This window comes from Canis lupus, chromosome 25, assembly GCF_011100685.1.
Source record: "Canis lupus familiaris isolate Mischka breed German Shepherd chromosome 25, alternate assembly UU_Cfam_GSD_1.0, whole genome shotgun sequence".
NCBI lineage: Eukaryota > Metazoa > Chordata > Mammalia > Carnivora > Canidae > Canis > Canis lupus.
This window is the reverse complement of record NC_049246.1, coordinates 26,396,138-26,421,460: the sequence shown is the minus strand read 5'-3', so window position 1 is coordinate 26,421,460 and position 25,323 is coordinate 26,396,138. Positions and strand designations below refer to the sequence as shown.

General features: G+C 44.7%; 1 long non-coding RNA gene across 9 annotated transcripts in view; it reads left to right on the top strand.

The window, feature by feature from the left end:
* LOC100685020 overlaps positions 1-7,808 on the top strand; it is a 41,723-nt gene extending 33,915 nt beyond the window's left edge. For 8 of the 9 annotated variants that reach the window (XR_005378600.1, XR_005378605.1, XR_005378604.1 and 5 more), the window contains one exon: positions 6,683-7,808. This is a non-coding gene — a long non-coding RNA (uncharacterized LOC100685020). Of the gene's footprint in view, positions 1-1,840; positions 1,991-6,682 lie in introns of all 9 variants that reach the window. The other variant, XR_005378606.1, reaches the window with a different exon arrangement.
* Positions 7,809-25,323: the final 17,515 nt, after the last annotated feature.

Genomic DNA, 25,323 nt, shown 5'->3' with positions numbered 1-25,323 from the left:
AGGAAGCTAGACAGAGCCTGGCCTTAAAGGGTAGGCAGGAACTGGAGGGAACAAAAGTCGGGGGCAGGGGTCCCAGGATGAGGAACAACATAAGCAGAAGGGCAGGGTGGGGAAAACCTGTCCCTATTCAAGGCTCATCGGCTAGAATGGAGGCTTGTGGGGAAATAGAGAGAAATCTATCTGGAATTCCTGGGACCATCAAAGCCTGGATGAGGAGCTTGGGTTTTTGTCCAGGATGAACATGTGTTTGAGTTGGAACAGACGTGACATTGACTACACCTGTTTGACCCCAATTTTTTTACTCAGAGTATTTTGAACAACCTCGTTTTGATCTCATCAGCTTCTCTCTTAAAGTCAAAATACCCTGGACCCATTTTTGCAAGATTAATCCACTATTTTCTTTCACTCCTTCTACTTCACTAAAACTGCCTTGGCCAAGAACACCCGTAATGGCCTTCCTGTTCCCAAATTTAAGGCACATCTTTCAGACTTTGTCTTACTGGACCTCTTGTGTTTAGTGCTATGAGCCTCTCTTTTGTTCTTAGAACTCTCTTCTCATGGCTTCTGTCCAACACACTCCTTGTCTTTCTTTTTTTTTTTTCTGACCATTGTGCCACTCCTGGTCCACCACACTTTTCCCTCTGTGACCTGGGTGATATCATTTGTTCTCATGATTCCAACTGCCATCTACCTACTGACCTCATGTCGCAGCCCATATTTCTCCCAGAGCCACAGGCAGACATGCTCAAGTACCTGGATTTGACCAGCTCCTGGTGGGTGGAACAAAATGCAGGCATTCTAGACACCTTCAATATTTAACATTTCCAAGAACAAAGTCATGATTCCTCATCTCCCACCACCCATAGCTCTTCATCAAACTACTTTCCCTCCCTCCGTTAATGGGCACTAACATCCACCTAATGATCCAGGCCAGAAATGAGGGAATCATTCTTTTCTTTCTCCCTTGGCCCCACCCCTTACTAATCATAGTCCCTCCAGACTCCTCCTCATCTCTGCCCTGCTGTCCTATACTGCCCCACCTCAGTCAAGCTTCCCAGCATTTCTCACCAGCTCTGCACTACCCCTGCCTGGATGCTCAGCCCCTGTTTCACTTCTTCCCACCCATGCTCACTCCATTAGCATGAGCTCCTAGACCTACAGATGTGACCACATCACACCCTTCTTGTATTTTTCAGGGAGTCCCTAATGCTCAAGATAAAGTCCAAGCTCATTAGTGAAGCATATCCTGCCCCTCTGTGACACGGCCCTGTCTCCTTCTCCAGCCTTTACCTTTGATTCCTCCACGGCATAATCCATGCTCGTCATCATGACCTGCTTGTGGTTCCCTGAAACTGTCAAGCTGTTTCCTGCTCCGATGCCCTTTACCTGGGTTGTTTCCTCAGTTTGCGTTATGGACTGACTATTTGTACCCCCCTCCCCCACCCTCACCCCCCCCCCCCAAAAAAAAGGTGTATGTTGAAATCCTAACTTCCAATGTGATAGTATGAGGCAACAGGGCCTTTGGAAGATGATTAGGTCATAAAGGTGAAGCCCTCATGAATGCAATTCGTGCCTTTATAGAAGAGACTCCAGAGAGATCCCTTCCCCTTTCTTTCACGTGAAGACACAATGAGAAGACAGTTGTCTAAAAATCAGGAAGTAGGTCCTCACCAGACACTGAATCTGCAGGACCTTGATCTTGGACTTGCCAGCCTCCAGACTTTGAGAAATAAATTTATGGTTTATAAGCCACCAGTCTATGGTATTCTGGGATGGACTACTGTGTCTGGAGTGCCCTTCTCTCTCTCCTTTACCGAGATGATGCGTATCTACTTTGCAGGATGAATCTCAGAAAACTTCTCCTCCAGGAAGCTTCCTTACCCCAGACTGATTTGAGTGCTCTCCTCCTGGCCCCAATGCCCGCCATACAAAAACACTTACAGCAATGTGAATGTTCTAAATACTACTTAACTGTGCACTTTAAAAATGGGTAAGATAATAAGTGTTATGCTATGTACATTTTACCACGACTAAAAATAAAGAACATTTAGGGTATTGTACTGATTTTATCTGATTATAGCCACATCTTCCCCACTAGTCTTTGAGGTTAAAGTCCTGGGACGATGTCTTATCCAGCTTTGTAAAACCTGTCACCTAGCACCATGCCTGGCACATAGTGGGAGCTCCATTCATTTAGTCAAATGGAACCAAACTAAACTGCAGGATGCTTTGGAAGTGAGGGTGGCCAGGGGGCAAGGAGGACAGAGTGGAGCCTGGAACAGAAGCCAAAGTATAAAGCATCAAATTCAACCATGAGCATTTTCTTTCTTTCTCCGAGGAGATCTTCTGAACCAAGAAGGGTCCCTGAGGTAGGTGACTAGGCAAGTCAAGGGACAGACAGACTTCCCTCAGCTCCGGAACTGCTTCTCACAAGGGTTCTCTGCCCTGTAAGGAGATGTTGAGCCACAGGTCAGAACGGCAGGGTCAACAGTGGTGGAGGGGGGAGACATTGGGAGCCCTTGGGCCACAGAACTTTCCACTTAGAGGTTAGGCAGGGGACAGAGCAACAAGCTAGAAGACATCATGTGGGAAGCAAGGAGACAAATCCAGAAGGTGGGAGATTGTGCACATCAACACCACTAGATAAATGAGCATGAAGGGGCAAAATGATCAGGTGCATTGCATGATCATAGATTAGAGTCTTGTTAGGACATCTAGAGAAATTTGAATACAAAAATGGGTATTAGAGGAAACCAAGACAGTAACTTTTTTGTATCATAATGCTATTCCGACTATGTAAGACAATGGTCTTATTTTTTAGAGCTACATTGTGAAATACTTGGAGGTGATACTATGATAGCTGCAATTCACTTTAAAAGGCTTCATCAAAGACAGTGAGTTTGGAAAGGAAAATGCTATTTTCTCAACTTCAAGTTAGAGAGTTAATAGCAATTATCTTGGGGAACCTGAGTGGCTCAGTGGTTGAGTGTCTGCCTTCAGCTCAGGATGTGATCCCAGGTCCTGGGATCAAGTCCTGCATCAGGCTTCCCACAGGAAGCCTGCTCCTCCCTCTGCCTATGTCTCTGCCTCTCTCTCTGTGTCTCAAATAAATAAATAAAATCTTTTTTAAAAATAGCAATTATCTTATGAAAGTAATTACAACTGTTGAGTCCATGCTGATAATAGGTTTATATAATGTTGTCTGTGGTGTATAACAGATCAAATCATTTATAACTTTGCCACACAAAGAGCTGTATAAGGTGTGTGTTATGGACCAAATGTTTCTGTCCCCTTCAAATTCTTATGTTGAAAGTCTAATCTCCAATGTGATAGTTATTTGGAGAAAGGGTCTTTGGGAGCTAGTTAGGGTTCCATGAGGTCATGAGGGTGGGATCAGTGCCCTTATAAGAAGAGGAAGGGATAAGATCCTCATGGTCTCCCTCAACTATGTGAGAAACAAGGAATAGAGATCCCTTACCAGAACCCGACCATGATGGTACCTTGCTCTCAGACTTCCCAGCCTCCAGAACTGAGAAATAATTGTTTGTTGTTTAAGGCACTCAGTCTATGGTATTCCTGTTATAGCAGCCCAAACAAAATAAGACAGTGGGAGTGAAATCAATGAATCCAGTCAAAATTATTTTAATGGCAAAGAGAGACCCTCAGATGTCTAGGACTGTTTATATGCAGTTAATGGGGAGTCTGAGAGCTAGCTGGGAGGGAGATAAATGCCTGAGAAGTGACTCAGGGAATAAATGAAACAATACTTGGCAATGGCCAAGACCATTTAGATCCAAAGAGCAACAGACCTCAGAAGCGCAACTTAAGCAGGGTCTGGGCTGTGCTGAAAATCCCAGAGCCAGAACCAAGGGAAGCTTGAGCAGATGTTGGAGAAGCAAAGACAATGAGCCCAGAGGAAGGACTTTGGGAAGGCAACACACAGAAATTGTTTTGTATATGCTATGGTCCTCCTCTCCTTGTGGCCCTTGTGACATCTGTCTAGTTAGGATCATAAGTCTCAAACCAACCCTACAACTCTCTCATGCTAGAGAGAGTGAGTGTCTGTGCAAGTGTGCATGAATACACATATGTGTTTGTCATGGTGTCTGGCACAAGCAAACATAAGGTGTTCCTTGGACAGCCACACACACTAGTATTAGTGAAGTCTGGATTGACAATTTAAGAGTGAGTTTAGTAAAACTTAAACCATGGAAAGCAGACCAATATGGTAATTTAGCTTAAGGGAAAATAACTGTACACATCTCAATGGTCTTGGATGACATCACTGTGTTACCGTAAGTACAAGAAATGAGAGATATCATAATATCTCTTTATCATCAAGGAAAAGTTATATGCAGTAGTACCTTTCATTTAGGGAACCAGGGAGCTCTATGCCAGTTTTAGGGTCATCAAACATTATTGACATATATTAAAGTGAAATTTTCAAGGAGTGTCATTTATCAGAATATCAGTGCTACAAATATCTCACAAACAAATGCCACGTAACTGAAGGTGACTGTAATAGAATAGCCTGAATGAATTTATTTCCAGGGTAGATCCAAACTTTCAAAAAATATGGTTTCTTTACTTTTATACATGCAAAAAAACTCTGCAATTCTTGGGCCAAAGATAACCAGGAAAGCAAGAAGAAATGTTCTTTATCATGATCAGAAATTATTAATGACTACTCAAGTCCTAAGAGAAGTATTTAGTTGGCATCCAAAAGAGCCCACCAAAAGATAACATTTGAAAACGAACTTGTGCGCGTGGACTGAAATACATTGTTCTTGCAAAGAACATATGTGTATATTATCTGTGTTATTAGAATAAGGGGATAAGATAAGATGCCATCTAACCCATTTTTACTAAATGAGCTTTTGTGTCTATGCTGCCCTTCTGAACACCTGATCACTGTGAACACTGTGCCATCCCACAGTGAGGGACTTACCTCTCCCAAAGCAGTCCTTTCCAGATTTGCAATGCTCTTTTTAGCACTTATTCTCTGGTATATGGTGCGATGCATTTCCCCAGACTTCCACCTGTAATCCTAGATGGATTCCTGAGAAATTTAGGACTCTAGGTTGCACATACAAAAATCAGCTGAAGTTAGCTTAAGCTAAGGAGTCTTTAGATTAATCATGCAGAATGTCTCCCAGGATCTTAGGGCAGAAATGCAGAAAGAACAAAGCCAAACATAAGAAAGGCCCTGAGGCTCTCTTCATCTTACTGCCAAAGAAAGGCCAATCTAAGAAGAGAGTCCAACTTCTTTCTCAGCAAAGCACCTTTTCTGTGCTACATTGTCCCAAAAAGGATTGGGTGGTGAGGGAGGTAGCTGTCCATTGTTCTCAAGGTCACAGTTAAAGATATGCAAAAAGATGGATTCTCAATCTTACAGAACTAAAAGATGTCCTCTACAAAGTCTAGCCATCCTTCTTCATAGCAGCCTTTCAAATACCCAAGTCCGAGGTCATGTCTCCTTTGGATCTTCTGCCAAAAATTCTTCAGTCATCTGTCACCTGACCTGCATGTGTGTCCCTTCTCCATCTTGAGTTATCCAACAGAATTGTTATCCAATGCCTCATTTTAGGCATTTATGGATTTTTGAAAAAAAAATCTAATTTATCCAACATATGGACTATTCTATTGTGCCCTTAGCTAGGGAAAATGAGCTGGTGTCTGGATTTCCATACCACCCAAAAGGCACTTCTTACCAAGTGATAGGAGCCCTGAGGGGAAAGAAACACACATGTGATGGGAACCAATACAAATGTTCTCACTGACAGAACAACTGTTCCAATATTCTCATATTATAGGTAGGAAACAAGACAGCTGGAGATTGGAAAAGATTTGCCATATACACAAATCATTTGAGGGATAAAACCAGGGATATTCCCTGATTCCTACTCTTTAGCTCAAGTAATGCCCAGAGGCCAAGGTCTTGCCTTCTCACAGAACTATGTGAGTTTATACAATCAAACTGTGTTCCTCAAGATATTTGTTCCAACTATATCTTCATGGCACAAACAGGCTTCATATGCCTGTTTCCTCATCTGTAATTTGAGGATGATGACAGATTTGGCAGGATTGTTGTAAGGGCAAAACTAAATATTGTACATATTCTCACATCAAATATGATCAGTGAATAAATCATCACCATCATCATTATTATCACTGTCATTATGAGACTCAACTTCATAGAGTGGAAGAGGTTCAAGGTCACGGCAACAGGATCATCCACCTCTTTAACAGTAGAGCATCTTCCATGCACAAGTCCCCGTCCACTTACTTTTCTTGAGGCCCTCCAATTATATGTATACTGACATTCCTCATTTTATGGTGCTTCACTTTATTTCCCTTTGCAGATATTGTGTTTTTTACAAATTAACAGTTTGCAGCAACTCTGCCTCCAGCAAGTGTATGGGTACCATTTTTTTCAACGATATTTGCTCATTTTGTGTCTCTGTGTCACATTTTGATAATTCTCATAATATTTCAAAGGTCTCATTATTATTCTATGTGTTACAGTGATCTGTTATCAGTGATCTTTGATGTTACTATTGTCATTATTGGGGGGGACCATGAACCACATCCATGTAAGATGTCAAACATAATCAATAAATAATGTGTGTACTCTGACTATTTTACCAAATAGCCATCACCCCATTTCTCTCTCTCTCCTCAGGCCTTCCTATTTGCTGAGACACAACAATATTGAAATTAGACCAATTGACAACTCTATACGGGCCTCTAAGTGTTCAAGTGAAAGGAAGAGTCTCATATTTTTCACTTTAAATCGAAAGCTAGAAATGATTAAGCTTAGTGAGGAAGGCATGTTGAAAGCAAAGATAGGCTAAAAGCTAGGTCTCTTGCACCAAACAATTAGTCAACTTGTGAATGCAAGGGAAATATTCTTTAAGAAAATTAAAAGTGTTACCCTGGTGAACATATAAATGATAAGAAAGTGAAACAGTCTTATTGCTGATATGGAGAAAGTCTGAGTGGTCTAGTAGAAGATCAAACCGCCATAACATTCCTTCAAGCCAAAGGCTGATCCAGAGCAAGGCCCTAACTCTCTTCAATTCCATGAAGGTGAGGAAGCTGCAAGAGAAGGCTCTGAAGCTAGCAGAAGTTGCTCATGAGGTTTATGGAAAGAAGCCACCTCCATAACATAAAAGTACAAGGTGAAACAGCAAGTGCTAATGTAGAAGCTGCAGCAAGTTATCCAGAAGATCTAGCTCAGAGAATTAATGAAGGTAGAAACACTAAACAATAGATTTTCAATGTAGATGTACAATATACCTGGGTCACCCGAGAGCTATGATGGAGATAGACAACCAAATGAATGTTATCTGTCTGCTAACAGAGCATCCATTCTGTAGCGCATGGATCCAGGAGTAATTCTGACCTTAAATCTTATTATTTAAGTTTTATTATTTAAGAAACACAGTTTGCAAGACTCTAATTGCCGTAGATAGATACTCTATCCATCTGGTGGATTTAGGCAAAGTAAATTGAAAATCTTCTGGAAAGGATTCTCTACTCCAGATGCCCTTCAGAACATTTGTGATTCATGGGAAGAGATCAAAATATCAACATTAACAAGAGCTTGGAAGAACTTGATCAACCATCATGGAGGACTTTGAGAGGTTCAAGACTTTCATGGGGAAAGTAACTACACATGTGGTAAAAATAGCAAGAGAGGCAGAATTAGAAGTGAAGCCTGAAGATGGGACTGACTTGCTGACTTGCTGAAAGCTGAGATGGTGGTTAACATTTTTTAGCAATAAACTGCTTTTATTTATTTTTTATTTATTTGTTTGTTTTTATTTTTTTAAAGATTTGTTTATTTATTTATTTATGATAGACATAGAGAGAGAGAGAGGCAGAGAGAGAGAGAGGCAGAGACACAGGAGGAGGGAGAAGCAGGCTCCATGCCGGGAGCCCGATGTGGGACTCGATCCAGGGTCTCCAGGATCGCGCCCCGAGCCAAAGGCAGGCACCAAAGTGCTGAGCCACCCAGGGAATCCCTATTTGTTTTTTGTTTGTTTGTTTGTTTGTTTGTTTTTTAACGATTTATTTCTTTATTCGGGGGGGGGGGGGGCAGAGACACAGACAGAGGGAGAAGCAGGCTCCATGCAGGAAGCCTGACGTGGGACTAGATCCCAGGTCTCCAGGATCATGCCTTAGGCTGCAGGCGGCGCTAAACCGCTGCGCCACCGGGGCTGCCCTATTTTTTTGTTTTTAGAGAGAAAGCACAAGCAAGGGCAGGTGGTAGGGAGGAAGAAGAGAGAGAATCTCAAGCAGGCGCAGTGCTCAGCACAGAGCCCAATGTGGGGCTTGATCTAGTGACCCTGAGATCATGACCTGAGCCAAAGTCAAACACTTAACTGACTGAGCTACCCAGGTACTCCTGTACATTGCTTTATTAGACATAATGTTATTGTACACTTAATATACCATAGTATAGTGTAAACAGAAATTTTATGGGGGAAAAAAAACTTCATTTGACTTACTTTATTGAAATATTTGCTTTTTATAGTGGCCTGCAACTGAACCAGCAGTATCTCCAAGCTGTGCATGTATTAAGCCTCTTGAAGTTGTCCCACGGCTCACTGGGATCCTACAGATATCCCCAATTCTTTTCTCTGTGTTTCATATTGAATAGTTTTCATTGTTATTTCTTCAAGTTCACTAATCTTTTCTGCTGGATATTGAGTCTACTGTTAATCCACCCTGTCTGGTTTTTATCTCAGACATTCTTTCTCATCTCTAAAAGTTTCATATATTCCATACCACACTTATGTTTTCCTCTGTCATCTTAAATAGATAGAAAATACTTATAATAACTATTTTAGGGGCACCTGGATGGCTCAGTCTGTTATGCATCTGCCTTCAGCTCAGGTTATGATCCTGGGATCCTAGGATAGAACCCCATGTCTGGCTCTCTGCTAAGTGGGGAGCCTGCTTCTCCCTCTCCTGCAGCTCCTCCTGCTTGTGTGCTGTTAAATAAATAAATAAAAATATTTTTAAAAATAACTATTTTAGTGTGCTTGTCTACTATTTCTATCATCTATCTCATTTCTGAGTCTGTTTCTATTGATTGATATTTCTCTTCATTATGGGTCTTATTTTCCTGCTTCTTTGCATGCTTGATAATTTTTTTGAAGATCTTATTTATTCATGAGAGACACAGAGAGTGAGACACACAGAGAGAGGCAGAGACATAGGCAGAGGGAGAAGCAGCCTCCCTGTAGAGAGCCCAATGTGGAACTTGATCCCAGGACCCCAGGATCACGACCTGAGCCAAAGGCAGACACTCAAAGGCTGAGCCACCAAGGTGCCCTGCATGCTTGGTAATTCTAATTGCCTCAAAGACATGTTGAATTTTATCTGCTCAGGTCCTGAATATTTTTGTATTCCTTTCAATGTTCTTAAGTTTTGTTCTGGGATTCAGTTAAGTTGCTGGGAAATAACTTGTTCCTTTACAGGTGTGTGTGTGTGTACAATTTACTCATCACAATCAGTGCAGTGCTATGTCTTAGGCTAATCAGACTTACTGCCACCATTGAGGCCCTAACCCCCTGAGTCCTCTACCCAGTGCTCCAAGTATTACCAGGCATTCTGTTCTGTCTTGTGGAACATGAACTATCACTAATCTGTGTGAACTCTGGGGATGGTTATGCCTATTCCTTGAAGGAGTTCTTTTCCTGGTTTTCCCAGTAGTTTCCGTGCATGAATGCATCTATCAGTGCTCTTCTAACTACTTAAGGGGATCCTGTGAAGGTCTCCAAAGCCAGCTCTCTGAGCAGCTCTGTTCTCTCCACCACTCTGGTCTGTGAGCTCTGGCCTTCCCAGGGAGACTGTCAGACTCCACCTGGATCTCTCCTTTCATGCTACAGCCTAGAAACTTTCTCCTGTTTCCTTCTCTCAGAGATCCCTGTCATGCACTGCCTATTATTAATTGTCTAAAAATCGTTGTTTCATATATTGTGTTCTGTTTCTTGATTGTTCAAGGAGAACTGAATCTGGTGTCTGTAGCTCCAACTTGGCTGGACATGGAGGTCCTGCTTCAACTTTTAGAGGCATGGTTCTTCTTCCTCGCTGAGCAAGAACCCTGGATGATGCAGGGATTGGTACCTGCTGCTGTCATTTTACCACTTCAAGGAGCCAGAGCCCAAAGCTCACACAGCAGAAAACAGAGCCAAGAGATGGAGAGAAATGGTCTCCTGGTGTTATTGTCTGAGCCCTCAATCAAACTGGTTTGTCAGACATCTAAGCTAGATGAGTCGGAAGGGGTGGGTAGGGGGAGAGGTGGAGAGGGTAGGAAATCCGTTTGTTCAGGCCAGTTGGGGCCAGCGTTTCCTAGCATTTGAAGTGAATTCGTCTTAAATGATTCGCTTTTCTATTTAAAAATACATATGAATACTAGCACGTGTCTTTTAGAACTGGGGCAAAGGTTAAAGAAAATATCCTGTATAGAAGTGCCCTAGTTGTGTACACAGCAGGTGCTCAGTAAATGCTATCCCTCTCTCTTGTCCTTGGGTCGTTACTTCTTCCTTCACATTATTGATCTGGCCTTAAAAACAGATCCAATTCTCTCTCCTGCCGCCTCTCAAACTCCCTTTCTTTCCAGTTAGTAGCAGGTCTGTTCCTCGGTTTCCCTCTGCGGAGAGGGAGGGCTTTACAGTTAATATCCTGCCGCCTCTGATTGCAGCTTTAAGAGGTGTAACATTTGATAAGCTCCATTTAGCTTGGCTGTGCTGCATTGTTTAAATTATTCAAAGACAGATTGCTCCCCTGCCCTTCCCACCCCCTCCCCCAAGGATTTCTGCTCTACTGAGCCTGCCGCCTGCAAGTTACCAGGAAATAAGGAAAGGGAATCAGCAGGGCAGTTTCTCACTGTAAGGCTGAAAATCAGTTCCAGCCGTTGTTCTACACCCATCACACCCCATTATTCCTTGCTAATTGCAAGCCTGGTATGCAGTTAACTCTTTGAGAACAATGCTGGCTTTGATTGCTAAAGAGGCTCAGTGCTGCCCCTTCATCCCTCCCCTGGCCCTCCCCCAGGCACTCCCCCAATCCTCAGCTGACTCTGCCTGTCTGGGATTCCAAGGGTCTCACTTTGGGGAAAAGGAAATCTGTCTCCTAGGCGTTCCGTGGGCAGGCCCGAGTAGAGCCTTAGCAGCCTCAGACCCAAATGATGGAGGAGACAGACAACCGGCCCTTAACATCTTCCCCACTGCCTTGGCTGTCAGACTCAGAAAACACTCACTCTTCCTGGCCCAAACCTAGGACGGGGAGCACTCAGCCACAGCCTGGAGACACATCTCCCATCCATCACTCATCAGAGCAGTTTGCTTAGAATACACTGAATAAATGCAGATGGTTGTCAGGCACTTTGAGCAGGGAAGTATTTGGAGGACCATGTATTTTATTGGCCTAGATTTGACAGCTATTCACTTAGAGCAAAAAATAATGATAATAATTTTAAGAGAGGCCGTACAGGCTGCAAAGCCTAAAATATTTACTATCTGGTTCTTTACAGAAAAAGTTTGCTGACCCTTGACCTAGAACTCAGATTAAGAGACTAAGGTGACATGGCCACTAAATACAATATGTAAGCCTGTCCTGAATTGGACCTTGGGCCAGAAAAAGGGTGTGAGCAGAATTTGAGTAAGACCTGCAGATTAGATCACAAAGAGCATCAACGTCAATTTTTCATTTTGATCATCGTACTGTGCTTCTGTAAGATGTTAACATTCGGCACGCCTGGGGTGGCTCAGTCGGTTAAGCGTCTGCCTGCGGCTCAGGTAAGGACTCTGGAATCAAGCCCCATGTCCAGCTCCTTGCTCAGCGGGGAGCCTGCTTCTCCCTCTCCCTCTGCCTGCCACTCTGCCAGCTTTTGTTCTGTGTGTGTGTGTGTGTGTGTGTGTGTGTGTGTGTCAAATGAATAAATAAAATCTTAAAAAAGAATGATGTTAACATTTGGGAAATCTGGGTATGTAGGAATTCTTCATACTCTTTTGGCAACTCTCTTGTGAGTTTGGAATTGTTTGGAAAAAAAAAAAGTAAGAAAGAAAGATTTACAAGAAGTGGTAGGAAGATGGAGAGTCTTCCTCCCCCAGAATGCCAGGGACCTGGGGAAGGCAGCTTTAGGGGAGGGAGGCACACTGACCACCTTGGAGGTCATACTCCCTGGGGGACCTGAGTGTGAGCTGGGAGACCCAGATACTGCAGAAAACTTAGGTTTTTGGAAAGATGTGGAGCCAGGAGGGAGGGGGAAACAAGATGGTAGAAGGATGTCCATGTGGTGATCCCTACACATAAAACCTAAAGCTTCAGTAAACTTAGTAGCCTGACGAAGTACACATGTGTTGAGACTTCTTGTTTCCAAGGAGGTGCTAGCTGGCAAGGGGGCGAACCAACCTGGCACATCTGGATGTAGCAGCAGAGAGGAGGACCCCAAGGACGTAAGGCTGGCCCTTCACACAAATCTCAGGAGGCCTCCGGGCTGACCCAGGCTGGAAACAAGATTGGAGCCCAACTCACCTAAACTGCCAAGGGGTAGAGCAGTCTCAAATGCTGGGTGACTCTCTCGTGCTTTGTGCTCTGGAACCCAAAATGTGCTTTACTTCCCTGCCTGGGAGGGGACCCTGATCTGCTCCTTGAGAACACATGGCCCAGATTGGCATCAGGACCCTAAGTGAGGCACTGGTGAAGTCACCCCATCCAAGCTCTATGGTGCCCTGGTCCCACACAGCCACCCCCTGTGCTGTTTGCTTTCTCCACCTACCAGAACCTGCTAACCAAACCCTGGAGGAGCTCCATTTGCTGTGTTGCAAGCAGCACAGAGGATGTGCATGCGGGTCACCCGCAGTTATTATTGGTTAGTAAGTAATGACAAAACAGAAAGGCCCTGCCCACTGCAAAAAGCTCTTTAGGAAGAGAGGGTGTGTAGAGGGCAGATTTCTATCAGGTAGGCACAAAATTCCTGGGATACCCGGGACAACCGCACCCACCCACCCATGGCCGGTGTGAGCTCATGGACTCCAATACTGCTTTCCCAAACTGGCCTCTGACTTCATGTTAGTCTAGAAACTTCCATCCAACTTCTCTCCCTCTCCTTCCCTCCAGTTACACTTGCTTCACAGACTGACAGCTCTCCCCGCTTTTCTGATTCCCTCCTCATTTTCTCTCCTCAGACATTAAACCCATGTTGGCACCTGGTTTTCGGAGGATCAGGGCTAACTCAGGAGACTCTGAGGTGCCAACCCCCACCCAATACGGAAGGAAGGGAGGGGCAGGGCACATAATGACTTTAGGGAGGAAGATATTTTAATACTGTTTCGTTAATAGTGTAAAATTCCAGGAATACAATCCTTTTTTTTCCAAGTTTATACAAATTAATCTTTTTTTAATTTTCAGGAATTCAATCTTTACTGGAATTATAAGAAAGGGTGGTACTCACTCTAAAAAAAAATCCATGAACCTACCAATTTCTTTTTTATTTTTTAAGATTGTTTATTTATTTGAGAGACAGAGCAGAGCAAGCGAGAACACAGTGGAGGGGAGAGGCAGAGGGAAAGGGAGAAGCAGGATCTCCACGGAGCAGGGAGCAGGGAGCCCGGTGCAGGACTCGATCCCAGGACCCTGGGATCATGACCTGACCCAAAGGCAGACGCTCAATCACTGAACCACCAGGCATCCTGAACATATTGATTTCTGATTACCAGTATTTGAGATAGTTATCAAATGCTTTTGTACTATTCAGTATGTCTTTAAATGTTTTGTCAGACAGTTACTGAAGGCATTTTAAAAGGAAAAGCATCATCACCCACCTCAAAAGCAATAAGAAACTATTCCAGATGAATAGGCTTCAGATTCACGGGTCAGGAGGAGTCAAAAAGCCCAGTGGAAGAACATCAGGGTGATGTAACCTCTATGTCAACAATTACATAATTTTTACCATGTGCCACTGTCTAAGTGATACAGTTTCACAGATTGGCCTTACTTACACCTCTACAAATGTTTCCTCCAAAATAAAAATAGATCAGCTAAGTCCATTGACAAAGTAGGAAGCCTCAGAGACGGCATGAGTTAGATGGAAAGGGGGACATGAAAAATAAGGGGAAGAGGAGAGAGGAAAATCAGAGGGGAAGACAAGGGGTGGGTGAGGGAAGAGCCCCCTCCCAACGAAGCTCGGCTCTGCCAAGGGGAGTTTAGGTGGCCTGCAGCTGGGAGATGGAAGGCCCATTAACCTTGTGGCCAGAGAGCCCCTGCAGAGGACAAAGCCAGGAAATGTCTGGGTTTGCCAATCCCACTGCTGACAAAAGTCCCAGCCAAAACTATCCCAAATGTCCCTCACATTATCCAAATGGGTGAAAACAGCCTGGAGGGAGAATCTTCTTTCTCTGAGAAGCAGAGGGAACTGTTAAGAAAGCACCTCCATTTCCGCACACTCTAAGGACATTGGAAGTGCTGTCTGGGAACCCTGGAGGAGGAAGTGGTCCCGAAGGTGTGAGAGATAAATGTGGCATTGGATTCAGCTCCTTCTCACACTGAAGAGGCCCAAAGGGTTCCATAACAACAAAGACGTAGTAAGCCCCAAAATGTTAGCACTGCAAAGGCTTTGTCACTCACAGAAGCCAGCCCATTGTGTTGTGGGTTAGGAAATGAGGCTCAGAGAAGCTCAGAGCTACAAAGTTAGGAGCTGGAGTCAGAACCTGCTTGGTGTCACAATACTGGTGTCATGACACCATCCCATGACTCAAATCAAGAAGGCATTTCTGGACTCCTTGCCTCTTTGACTCTGTCAGCACTCACTTCCTTGGCTGGATTTTGGACTCAAAGCTGCCCCAGTGATGCAATCATATTTGTCTTTGCTTAAAGCAGTGCATTTTTTTTAAAGCACAATTCACAGTAAGAAATCTTTTTTTTTAAGATTTTTTTTTTTAATTATTTATGAGAGACGTAGAGAGAGAGAGAAGCAGAGACAGGCAGAGGGAGAAGCAAGTTCGCCTTGGGGAGCCTGATAAGGGACTCGATTCCAGGACCCCAGGATCACAACCTGAGACAAAGGCAGATGTTCAACCATTGAGTCATCCAGGCATCCCAGGAAATGTATTTTCAATTACAGTGTGACACACAGACACACATGGATGTGTATAAACTATCTGAAACAAAAGTTTCACAAATCAAAACTCAACCTATTTGCAATACATTCTAGTATTTTCTCTTCTCGTCTCTTTTCTCTATCACTGAAAAGAAATGTTTCTTGTAATTGGACAAACATTGGCTGAAGGGAGGACCATGGTGACCTGAAGGTACTTTCTGTCCCCAAAGAGCCCCAGAAGAGATAGCAGGTCACTAGGGAGGTTCTACTCACAGGTTGGCTGGACGTCATCATCAGGCCTTTCTGAGAAGACTAAAATTACAACTCAATGATGTCCCCATGATTGTGAGGTCCATGGGTCATCCCAGTACACTAGGTCCAATAGATATGCCTCAATTCAGATGCCAATACAGCTTTTGACCACAATAACAATAATTTATATTTCCCATACATGCATTATCTCACTGGAAATCCCTCAGAACAACCTAGTAGAATAGACAATGTTATTCCCTTGTTAAACAGATGAGAAAAGTAAAGGTTAGACTATGTAAGTAACCTTGCCCAAGGTCACCTGTGGCCAGGGCTAAGACCCGGATCTTCTGATATTCTTTTTACCATGACGCCTCCCACACCCCAGCACTTTGCTGATCCTCTGTTAAGAGTAGAAGAATCCTCGGATTCTGGAAACTCGAGGTATTTTCCCCTCTCTCCCTTTGGAAATTCCTTCTGGTTCAAGCTCTCACAGGAGTAGGAAGGTCTTCCAGTAGGAAAAAATTTTGGTAGGCAGCTTACAGCAGTCTATGCAACTGACAGCCCCGCCAGCAGGGGCTTCCACCAAAGTCAGCTTCCACAAAGTGCCTGAGCAAATGTTTAGGAATAATGGAGACAGTGGATGACTCAAGAAGAAATATGAAAAAGCCACAGTATTTCCAGCTCTGCCTGGGAATTCTTTTAAGCTGCTGAGGTCAGGAGCAATTTGCAAAGCCCTCCAAGAAACTTGACCGAAAGACACTGTGTGCTGGGGGTTAATGTTTTTATTAATTGATTGTGTTTGCAGCTTCTTAAAAATATTGTATACCCACTGGCATCCACCCCCAGCTCCACTGTGACAACCTCAACCCAGCCTCCATTTATCAACACAACCGCATCAAGGGATCGCCTCCTGGCCTCATCCATCAAACAGGCCACTGTCTGCAGACGTTCCGGGATTTGTTGTATTTGGGATTAAATGCGGAGGTGGGGGGTAAAATTAACGGGGTTTCTATAAATATAACTTCTCTGGCTCTTGTTAAAACTCTAGGGGTCACAGGAAATCTCTGGTTTCAAACAAGGCTATGCAGAGTGATCCTGTTTACTTGAAATGTCTAGCCAAGATCTAACTTTGCCCCATTAATACTAAATAAATAATTTCCACAGAAGCTATTTTTTGGTCACCTTTGCCAAAAATTTTGAGAAGAAGGGCCAGCACAGAAGCCTTACACGCATGTTTCATGTAAAAGCAACAGGATCAGTGGAAACTAGGCTTTCTTGTATTCTTTAAAGCTGTTTCATGACAGATAAAACTCAGCTGGTGAACCAATCCATATAAAAGGATCCATCAGGACTATTGCACTGGTATCAGAAAAGAAAAAAAATCAATGATCCTTGTTGAAGATGGTGAGGCCGACTTTATGCAGACCTATCAGGACAATATGGGAACCACTGTAGGGGATTTTATGATGGGAGAGAGAGACTGGGCTCAGCTCTGAATAGAGCATGGGCAAGTGTGGATTTATAGCCAAGGTGGGGGTCAACAGACAGAAAATGAAGAGAAAACATTAGAGGTGAGAAGGTTTCTGGCTAAAAACCAACCTAATGGGACTCCCAGTGAAAGCAGACCAGGGCGGTCAGATATCACAAGGAGGTGGTGGGGCCCCAGGATCTTGATCTGATATAAAAGATGAGGGCGTTTTGTTCAATTGCCTTAGAAGGGTTCTTGCTAAAACTGGATTTTATCAGGAAGTGCACAGAAGGGCCTAGGAGAAGAGTGGGGTGCCTAGCTAAAATTTTGTCAAGCCAATAATCTTTTTTACTGGTTGCCACCAAGAGGTGATTCTATGAGCCTCCTATTCTTTTCCTAACTAAACCTCTCTGGAAAGGGTCTAACAAATGTATTTACCCGATGTCAATGGCCAGTTAGCAAGCTTGTGGATTCAGCATGAAAAAATACAGAATGCCCAGTTAAATTTGAATTTCAGATGAATAATGAATAATTTTTATTGTATATCCCATGCAGTATTTGAAACATATTTCTGCAGAAAGTTATTCATTGTCTATCTGAAATTCAAATTTAATTGAGCATCCTATATTTTATCTCAAAAGTCTACTGGTAAGACTCAATATGTCACTGTTTCAAGGAAATTGGATTTAGACAATGATGTGGTTGGAAGGAGGACCTATGGAGGTGTGCTACTGTGCCAGGTAAGAGGACTTCCTTGCTTTATTTTTTTTTTTATTTTTTTTTTTACTTCCTTGCTTTATATAGAAAATTTGCTTTGTATAGAAAAGGCAGTTCATGGGATGCCTGGGTGGCTCAATTAAGTGTCTGGCTCTTGGTTTCGGCTCAGGTCATGGTCTTATGATTATGGGATTGAGCCCCATGTTGGGCTCTCTGCTCAGTGCGGAATCTGTTTCAGGTTCTCTCTCCCTCTTGCTCTCTCTCAAATAAAATATTTAAAAAAAAAAAAAAGGCAATTTATCCAGCCATCTCTTACCTTGTCACTAAATAATAAAGTTTTGTGCCTTGACCTGTAGGACTGCGAGGAGCTGACATTATTGAGCACTTATCCTTGTACACTCACAGTGAGGTAGATATTATGACCCTGGTTTTACAAGAGAGGAAACAGAGTGCAGGGAGATCAGAAAATATGCCCAATTCACCCCTGAGAGAGGTCACCAGAGCAAGCCAGGGTCAACACAGGAAGGAACATGCTCTTCCTCAAGTCACCATGCTGGGCATGGGTGAGACAGAGATGGACAGCAGGCAAGCAGAGGGACACTCAGACACTGGTGGATACATCTGACAAAATGAGGGCAATGCAAGGTGCTCTGAGGACACTGATGCTTACTGGGGTGCTGAAGAAGCTTCAGGGCCAAAGTAATTTTGGAGAAAATCAGTAAAGAAAAAAGAGGGGATTTAAGGTGGAATGGGCACCAATGTGATTTCTGAAAACTGTGGTCCCAACTGCCGTCAGACCCTCTGCTTGGGAAATGTGTATCCTCTCCCATTGAGTTTGCACCCAATTTATAGGAAACTCAAGCCACAATTTTAGAAACTTGGTCTCCTTAACCTTATTACTAGAAAAGGACTCCTGGTCTCCCTGCCATTTTTCATAGGACCCCTGTCAGCACAAAGCTTCCAAAATTGCTGTTTATTTCTGATTCCTACTCTAACAAAATCAACATTGATGTCATGATAGCCTTGGATGTGCCAACAGTGTTGTTCTCAGGAGGTCAGAGATCTCTGCAAGCCTCACAGTGGTTCTTAACTTGGCAATTTTGTCCCCTGGGGACATCTGATATAGTCTGGAGATATTTGAGGGTGTCCAAATTTGAGAAGGGAAGTACTACTGGCCTCTGGCAGGTAGAGGCTCAACATCCTACAAAGCATAAGATAGCCCCCATGATAAGGAATTAGCCAGCCTAAAATCTTGGTCTAAACTATACATTTAACCCCTTCATTTGAGAAGCAGCTATTTCACACCAAGCATGTCAGACATGGGGCAAGATGCTTGGAATGTGAGATAAATAAGGCAAGGTCCTTGATTTCATCAGCTCACACTCCGGGTAGGAGGAAAGACACAGAACCAGAGCATCTCACAACTGCATGTGATAGTGTTTGTACACGGGCCAGGAAGGCAGAGAGAAGAGGGAGGGCTGATCATGATCCTGGAACGTCCAGGAGGGCTTCTGAGAGGGAACATCACACAGGGGCTATAAAGAATGAATAGGAGTTTGACAGCAGGAAAGGTGGAATGTGCTCAGGCGGGGGGCCCAGATCAGAGGCCCAGGGGCATAAGATTAACACAGCACATTCCAGAAACCATAAAGGGGTTCTATGTAGCGAAAGCATAGATCACAGTGAGGGAAAGGGGTTGGGCCAAGCAGGTGGGGAGGTGCTCCGTCATGTGATCACATTTGACCTTGAAAAATTAACTTGGTACCAAGGCTGTCCTGGAGCAGAGGTGAGCAAGAGAGGATGCGGTGACCAATCCTTCTCTCATCTGACCAATCCTTGGTCTCTGCGGAGACCAATCTCTCTTCTCAGAGAGAGAAGGTGGCCAATGGGTTATGACAGTGACGGAAAAAGCTGGGAGATTTTAGAACTCAGTGAGTGGATTCTCCGGGGGGGAGGGGGGGGCAGGGGAGGAGTCCAGGATTTAGAAGCTGGGAGAAGAGGACAGAGTTTGATGTGGTTGGTGAGGAGCAGGATCTGGAGCGGTTTTTGTTTTTGTTTTTTTTAAATAATAAATGTATTTTTAATTGGTGTTCAATTTGCCAAATACAGAATAACACCCAGTGCTCATCCCTTCCAGTGCCCCCCTCAGTGCCCGCCACCCAGTCACCCCCACCCCCCACCTCCTCCCCTTCCACCACCCCTAGTTCGTTTCCCAGAGTTAGGAGTCTTCATGTTCTATCTCCCTTTCTGATATTTCCTACCCATTTCTTCTCCCTTCCCTTTGCTATAGGAACTTGTATGAGTTTGCTCGGGCTGCCATCACCAAGTACCACACACTGGAAGGCTTAAAGTGCAGAAATGTATTTTCTCATCATTTAGCTGGAAGTCCAAGATCAAGGTGTCAGGAGGGCTGGTTTCTCCTGAGGCCTCTTTCTCTTGCTCTGTAGTCAGCCGTCTTCCCCCAGGTCCTTGCACGGCTTCCCTCTGTACGTGTCTGTGTTCTAATCTCCTCTTCTTATAAAAATACTAGTCCAATTGGATTAGGGCCCACTCCGATTACCTCATTTTAATGCAAGTGCCTCTTCAAGGCCCTGTCTCCAAACACAATCATATTCTGAGATGCTGAGAGTTAGGACTTTGAAACAGGAGTTTGGGGATGGAAGGTCACAAATCGGCCCATAACAGGAAGGGAAAGAGTTCTGTCTCCTTTGGCCCAGGGGCCATCAGCTTCTCACTGGGTAACACACCATCCTGGTGGCAGGAGGACTGCAGCAACTTCCCACAGACCAGGCAGTTGGCTGGTTCTCTAGTCCAGAAAAAAAAAAAAAAAAAAAAAGCCCATTTATTGAGCAACTGCTATGTGACGGGCATGTTACATGCAGCATGCCACTTTATCCTCACAGTAACTCTGCAGATAGCTACTGCTCTTCTTGTCATACAGATGGGGAAACTGAGGTTCAGACAGCTTCGAACACTTGTCAAAGTTCTCGTGGCTCATTTGAGCAACATCAGCCTGACTCCACCGCTCTGTCTTCTCCCTCATATCAATGTGCCTGCCCACAAAGCCCAGCTTCCAGTGGAGGACCTGGCACCGGGTTCCTGGAGAGATGCTCAGCCTCCGTGTTGCCTCTCTCTTGGCTGGCACAGCCCAAGCCTGAGGTGTCCCCACCGCACCAGAGATGTGCCCGTGAAAACAACAGGTAGCTCCTGGGACACCAGAGCCTCGGGTCAATATTTACCCAGTAATTCAAGCAGGCAATAAACAGCTTACAGGTAGCCTCCCTCACACACCACACAGCCCTTGGACTAGACTTGCTGGGCTGGGGCCTCCTCTCCTTGGCCCTGAAGGCAGAGGCTCTCTACCTGGCTGTACAGCAAACCTCCCAGGGGAGCTGTGAAAAATCCCGGAGCCCAGGCCATCCCCAGACTAATGAGACCGGGGCCTTGGGACTCTGAGACTCAGGCACCAGTGTTGTAGAAGCCTCCCCTGTGTGCAGGCGAGGCTGGAAAGATGCCGCCATAAGGCCTCCCCATGTCCTTGGTCCCTGAGGGGTGTGCCGTTCCACACAGCGCCCCCTCCCTCCACGTTCACACCTCCGCTGCTGCTTGCATAGACAACGCACTGATGTGTCAATGGCCACAAGTCAAAGGCACAAGCATGCACACGCCTGCACACACCAGGACCGCGTGTCACACACCCATAGGGGGAAGGTCCATCAAATACGAGCTTCTCCAGGGCTTCTCCAGATGGGGGGTTGTGAGTCACAAATCCCGACTTACCCCACATCACCCCAGCATTGCCAATCTCAGCAGAGCAGTCTCAGCCCTGGCTGCCAGCAGAATAAAGGGGCCAGAGCTGCCCCTGGATGTCAGTTCCAGGTTCTAGGAGGGTGATTCCAACAGGCAGCTTGCACTGATCATCACATTTAGGGCGATGATCCCAGCTCCTCTTTCCTGTGTGGAGAAACCGAGGCCCAGAATTGTGTAGGGATGTGCCTGAGGTCACCCAGAAAAGGGCTGACCATCCCCGGGCACTGGCCCTTGAAATGACACTAACAAGCATTGCAGCAGTGAGCATTGCTGACCACTCACCCGGGGCTGGCTGCCTCTCTCAGGTGTGAGACATGTTCATACGTTCAACCCTCACATCCTCAGAGGTAGGGGAGAGTTTTTGCCCAATTTTAGAAAGGAAGAAACTGGAACCTAGGAGCTTTTCCCCCTTCTCTTTTTTTAACTACAAAATACACATAACATGAAATTACCATCTTAACCATTTGTCAGTGTGCAGCTCAGAGGCATTAAGTACCTTTCACACTGTTGTGCAGCCATCACCCTCATCCAACTCCAGAACAATTTCTTAAAGAGGGACGGGCAGGGAGGGGTTGAGAGAGAGAATCTCAAGCAGACTTCCTGCTGAGCACAGAGCCTGATGTGGGGCTCAATCTCACCACACTGAGATCATGACCTGAGCTGAAAACAAGCATCAGGCATTTAACCGACTGAGCCACCCAGGTGCCCCCAACACATTTTCATCTTCCCAAATTGACATTGAACCATAAGCCCCATCACTACCTCCCCCCAGGCCCTAGCAACTACCTTTCTACTCCCCATCTCTATGAGTCTAACTACTCTAGGTACCTCATCTATGTGGAATCATACAGTCGTTGTCTTTTTGTAACTGGCTGATTTCACTCAGCATAACTTCCTCAAGGTTCATCCATGTGGGATCCTGGGTCAGAATGTCCTTCCTTGCAAAGGCTGAATAGTAGAATTCCATTAAACGTGTATGCCACATTTTGTTTATCATCAACAAAGATGGGTCGTTTCCATCTTTTGGCCACTGAATAATGCTATGAGCATGGTGTGCAAATATCCATTCGAGTCTCCACTTTCCATTCTTTTGTGTCTATACCCAGAAGTGGATTTTCTGGATAAAATGGTTATTTTTTTGAGGATCCACCATCCCGTTTTCCACAGTTGCTACACCAACCATTCCCACCAGCAGAGCACAAGGGTTCTGATTTCTCTACATCCTCACTAGCACTGATTTTCTATTTTTTCTGATAGCAGCCATCCAAACGGATGTGAGCGAGGTGGTGTCTCCTTGGAGTTTTGACTTACATTTCCCAGATGATTATTGATGTTGAGCATCTTTTTGTGTGCTTGTTGACCATCTGTATATCTGCTTTGGAGACATGTGAAACTTAAGACTTTTAGGTAACTTGCCCAAGGCTGCAGAACTCGTGGTGGCAGGGTGAAGTTCACACTGAAACATCGAACTTGCTCTTAACCACTAGCACTGAGATAACACAGGGAGAGCTCTTGAAACAGTGCCTTAGATGCATTAGCTCCGTAAATGTTAGCTATTGTTACCATTAATATCCCTACTACTATTGCTGCCACTAATATTGCCACTACTATTGTAACCATTAGTATTAGCACTACTACTGCTACCATTCATACTACCACTACTACCATTAATATTGCCATTACCTTTATAACCATTAGGACCAGCACCACTATTAGTATCACTAACATTAGCACTACTGCTGGGGCACCTGGGTGGCACAGTCTGTTGAGCAACGAACTCTTGGTTTCAGTTCAAGTTATGATCTTGGGGTCTTGAGACTGAGCCCCAAGCCAGGCTCTACACTCAGTGGGGAGCTTGCCTGAGGCTCTCTTTCCTTCTGACCTTCCTACTCGTGTTCTCTCTCTCTCTCTCTCAAATAAATAAATAAATAAATCTTTAAAAAATATTAGCACTACTACCATTAATATTACTGCTGCTGCTGCTACTACAAGGCTTCTTTTCTTTAAAGATTTTATTTATCTATTTGAGAGAGAGAGAACATGAGCTGGAGTGGGGGTGGGGAGAGGCAGACGGGAAGGGGAGCAGGCTCGATCCCAGGACCCCAGGATCGTGATGTGAGCCGAAGGTAGACCCTCAACCGACTGAGACACCGAGGTACCTCTACAAGACTTCTTAAGACTAGAATCAGCCAGTTCTCTCTCACCACACAGCTGTGACCTCAACATGTATCCGGGGGTACTAGTAGCATGGTTGGGACTAAGGAGAAAAGGTCTGGGACTATCAGGGCTTCGTGATTCACTCTCCATCTTAGCATTCCTCAAAAACTAGGCTGTGGGCTGCCTAGATCAGAGTTTTTGAGAAGAGAAGATAGTGGGGGTTTTTTTGTTGTTTTTGTTTTTGTTTTTACTTGAGAGAGAGAAGAACAGGGGAGGGGAGGAGGGCAGAGGGACAGGGACAAACAGACTTGCTGCTGAATGGGGAACCTGACTCCAGGCTCCATCCCAGGACCCTAAGATCTTGACCTGAACCAAGGTCAGACGCTTAACGGACTGAGCCACCCAGGCACCACGTAGCTTGAAACTCAGATTCCAGATCTCCCTCTCAGACTCACTGGACCAGAGTCTCAGGGTGGGGGAGTAGTTAGACATTTGCAGGACACAGGCCCCCAGGAGACTCTCCATTCAGTGCGACTGATGCTGGGTGAGCCTCATGCACATATTTTGGTTTGGTAATAATGATCCCTCACCAAAAAGCAAAAGCAAACAAATTGTGATTCACTTTGTTTTTCCTGCTTTCATGAATTTCTAAATTTCTCTGGTAATCCTGTACTAGTTTTACACTGAAAAATAAACATGTTTTAAAAAAAAGAAACATGTTTAAAAAGCAACCAAAGGGGACACTGGTTGCTCAGCAGTTGAGCATCTGCCTTCAGCTCAGGGTGTGATCCCAGGCTACTTGTGGGGAGCTTGCTTCTCCCTCTGCCTGTGTCTGCCTCTCTCTGTGTCTCTCATGAATAAATAAAACCTTTAAAAAGAAAAAAAGCAACCAAAAATTTTAAGGCACCAATGTACTGTTTTTTAAGTTTTGTGGATGCATAACCCCTATATAATAAGCTGCACCATTTAAGTATACAAATTGATGAGGGTTTTTTTAATTTTTTTATTTTTTTGAGATAGAGTGAGAGAGAGAGAGAGAGAGAGAGCACATGCACAAGTGCAGAGGGAGAGGGAGAAGCAGACTCTCTGCTGAGAGGGGAACTCAATAAGGGGCTGGATCCTAGGGTCTTGGCTCATGACCTGAGCCAATGGCAGACACTTAACCAACTGAACCACCAGGTGCCCCTACAATTTGATAGGTTTTGACACATGTATGAGACCATCACCAGAGCTGCAAGAATGAACATATTCGTCACCCAAAAAATGTCTCCACATGTAGAGGTACCTGTATTCACATAATATGCTTTCCTGCCTTTTCTTTCTGCCCACATACTCTCCACTCCTCCCCAAGACCTCCAGCATCAGGATTTGTAGGTATAAGGGGGTAGGGATATCAGTACCCTTATCCAGTGAGCAATGCCATAGAATCCTGGCGACACTGCCCGAATGACAGACCAGGTCTCAGCAGCTGGCAGTAAGGCAGCAGGGCTAGGGGAGCATGGGCTGCAGCAAACAGTCTGGTGTAACAGGAGCCAAAGGGAGAGGATACATCACCAAATATATTAGCATACACTGGCTTGTGTACCCAGGATGCCCTGCTCTGGTATCATCCAACTTGCAAACTCCTATTCATCCTTCAGAACCCACTTCCTCTTCTGGGAAGTCTCTCTTGGTCCACATCCCTGCATCCCCCCCTGTCTCAGGGATGGTATCCAATGGCAGGAAGTATCTTTTGCTGAACATTAAACAAAACCAAAGGACTTGGGACATCATCCTGGTCACCTCTCAACGACAGGAATTGTGATTT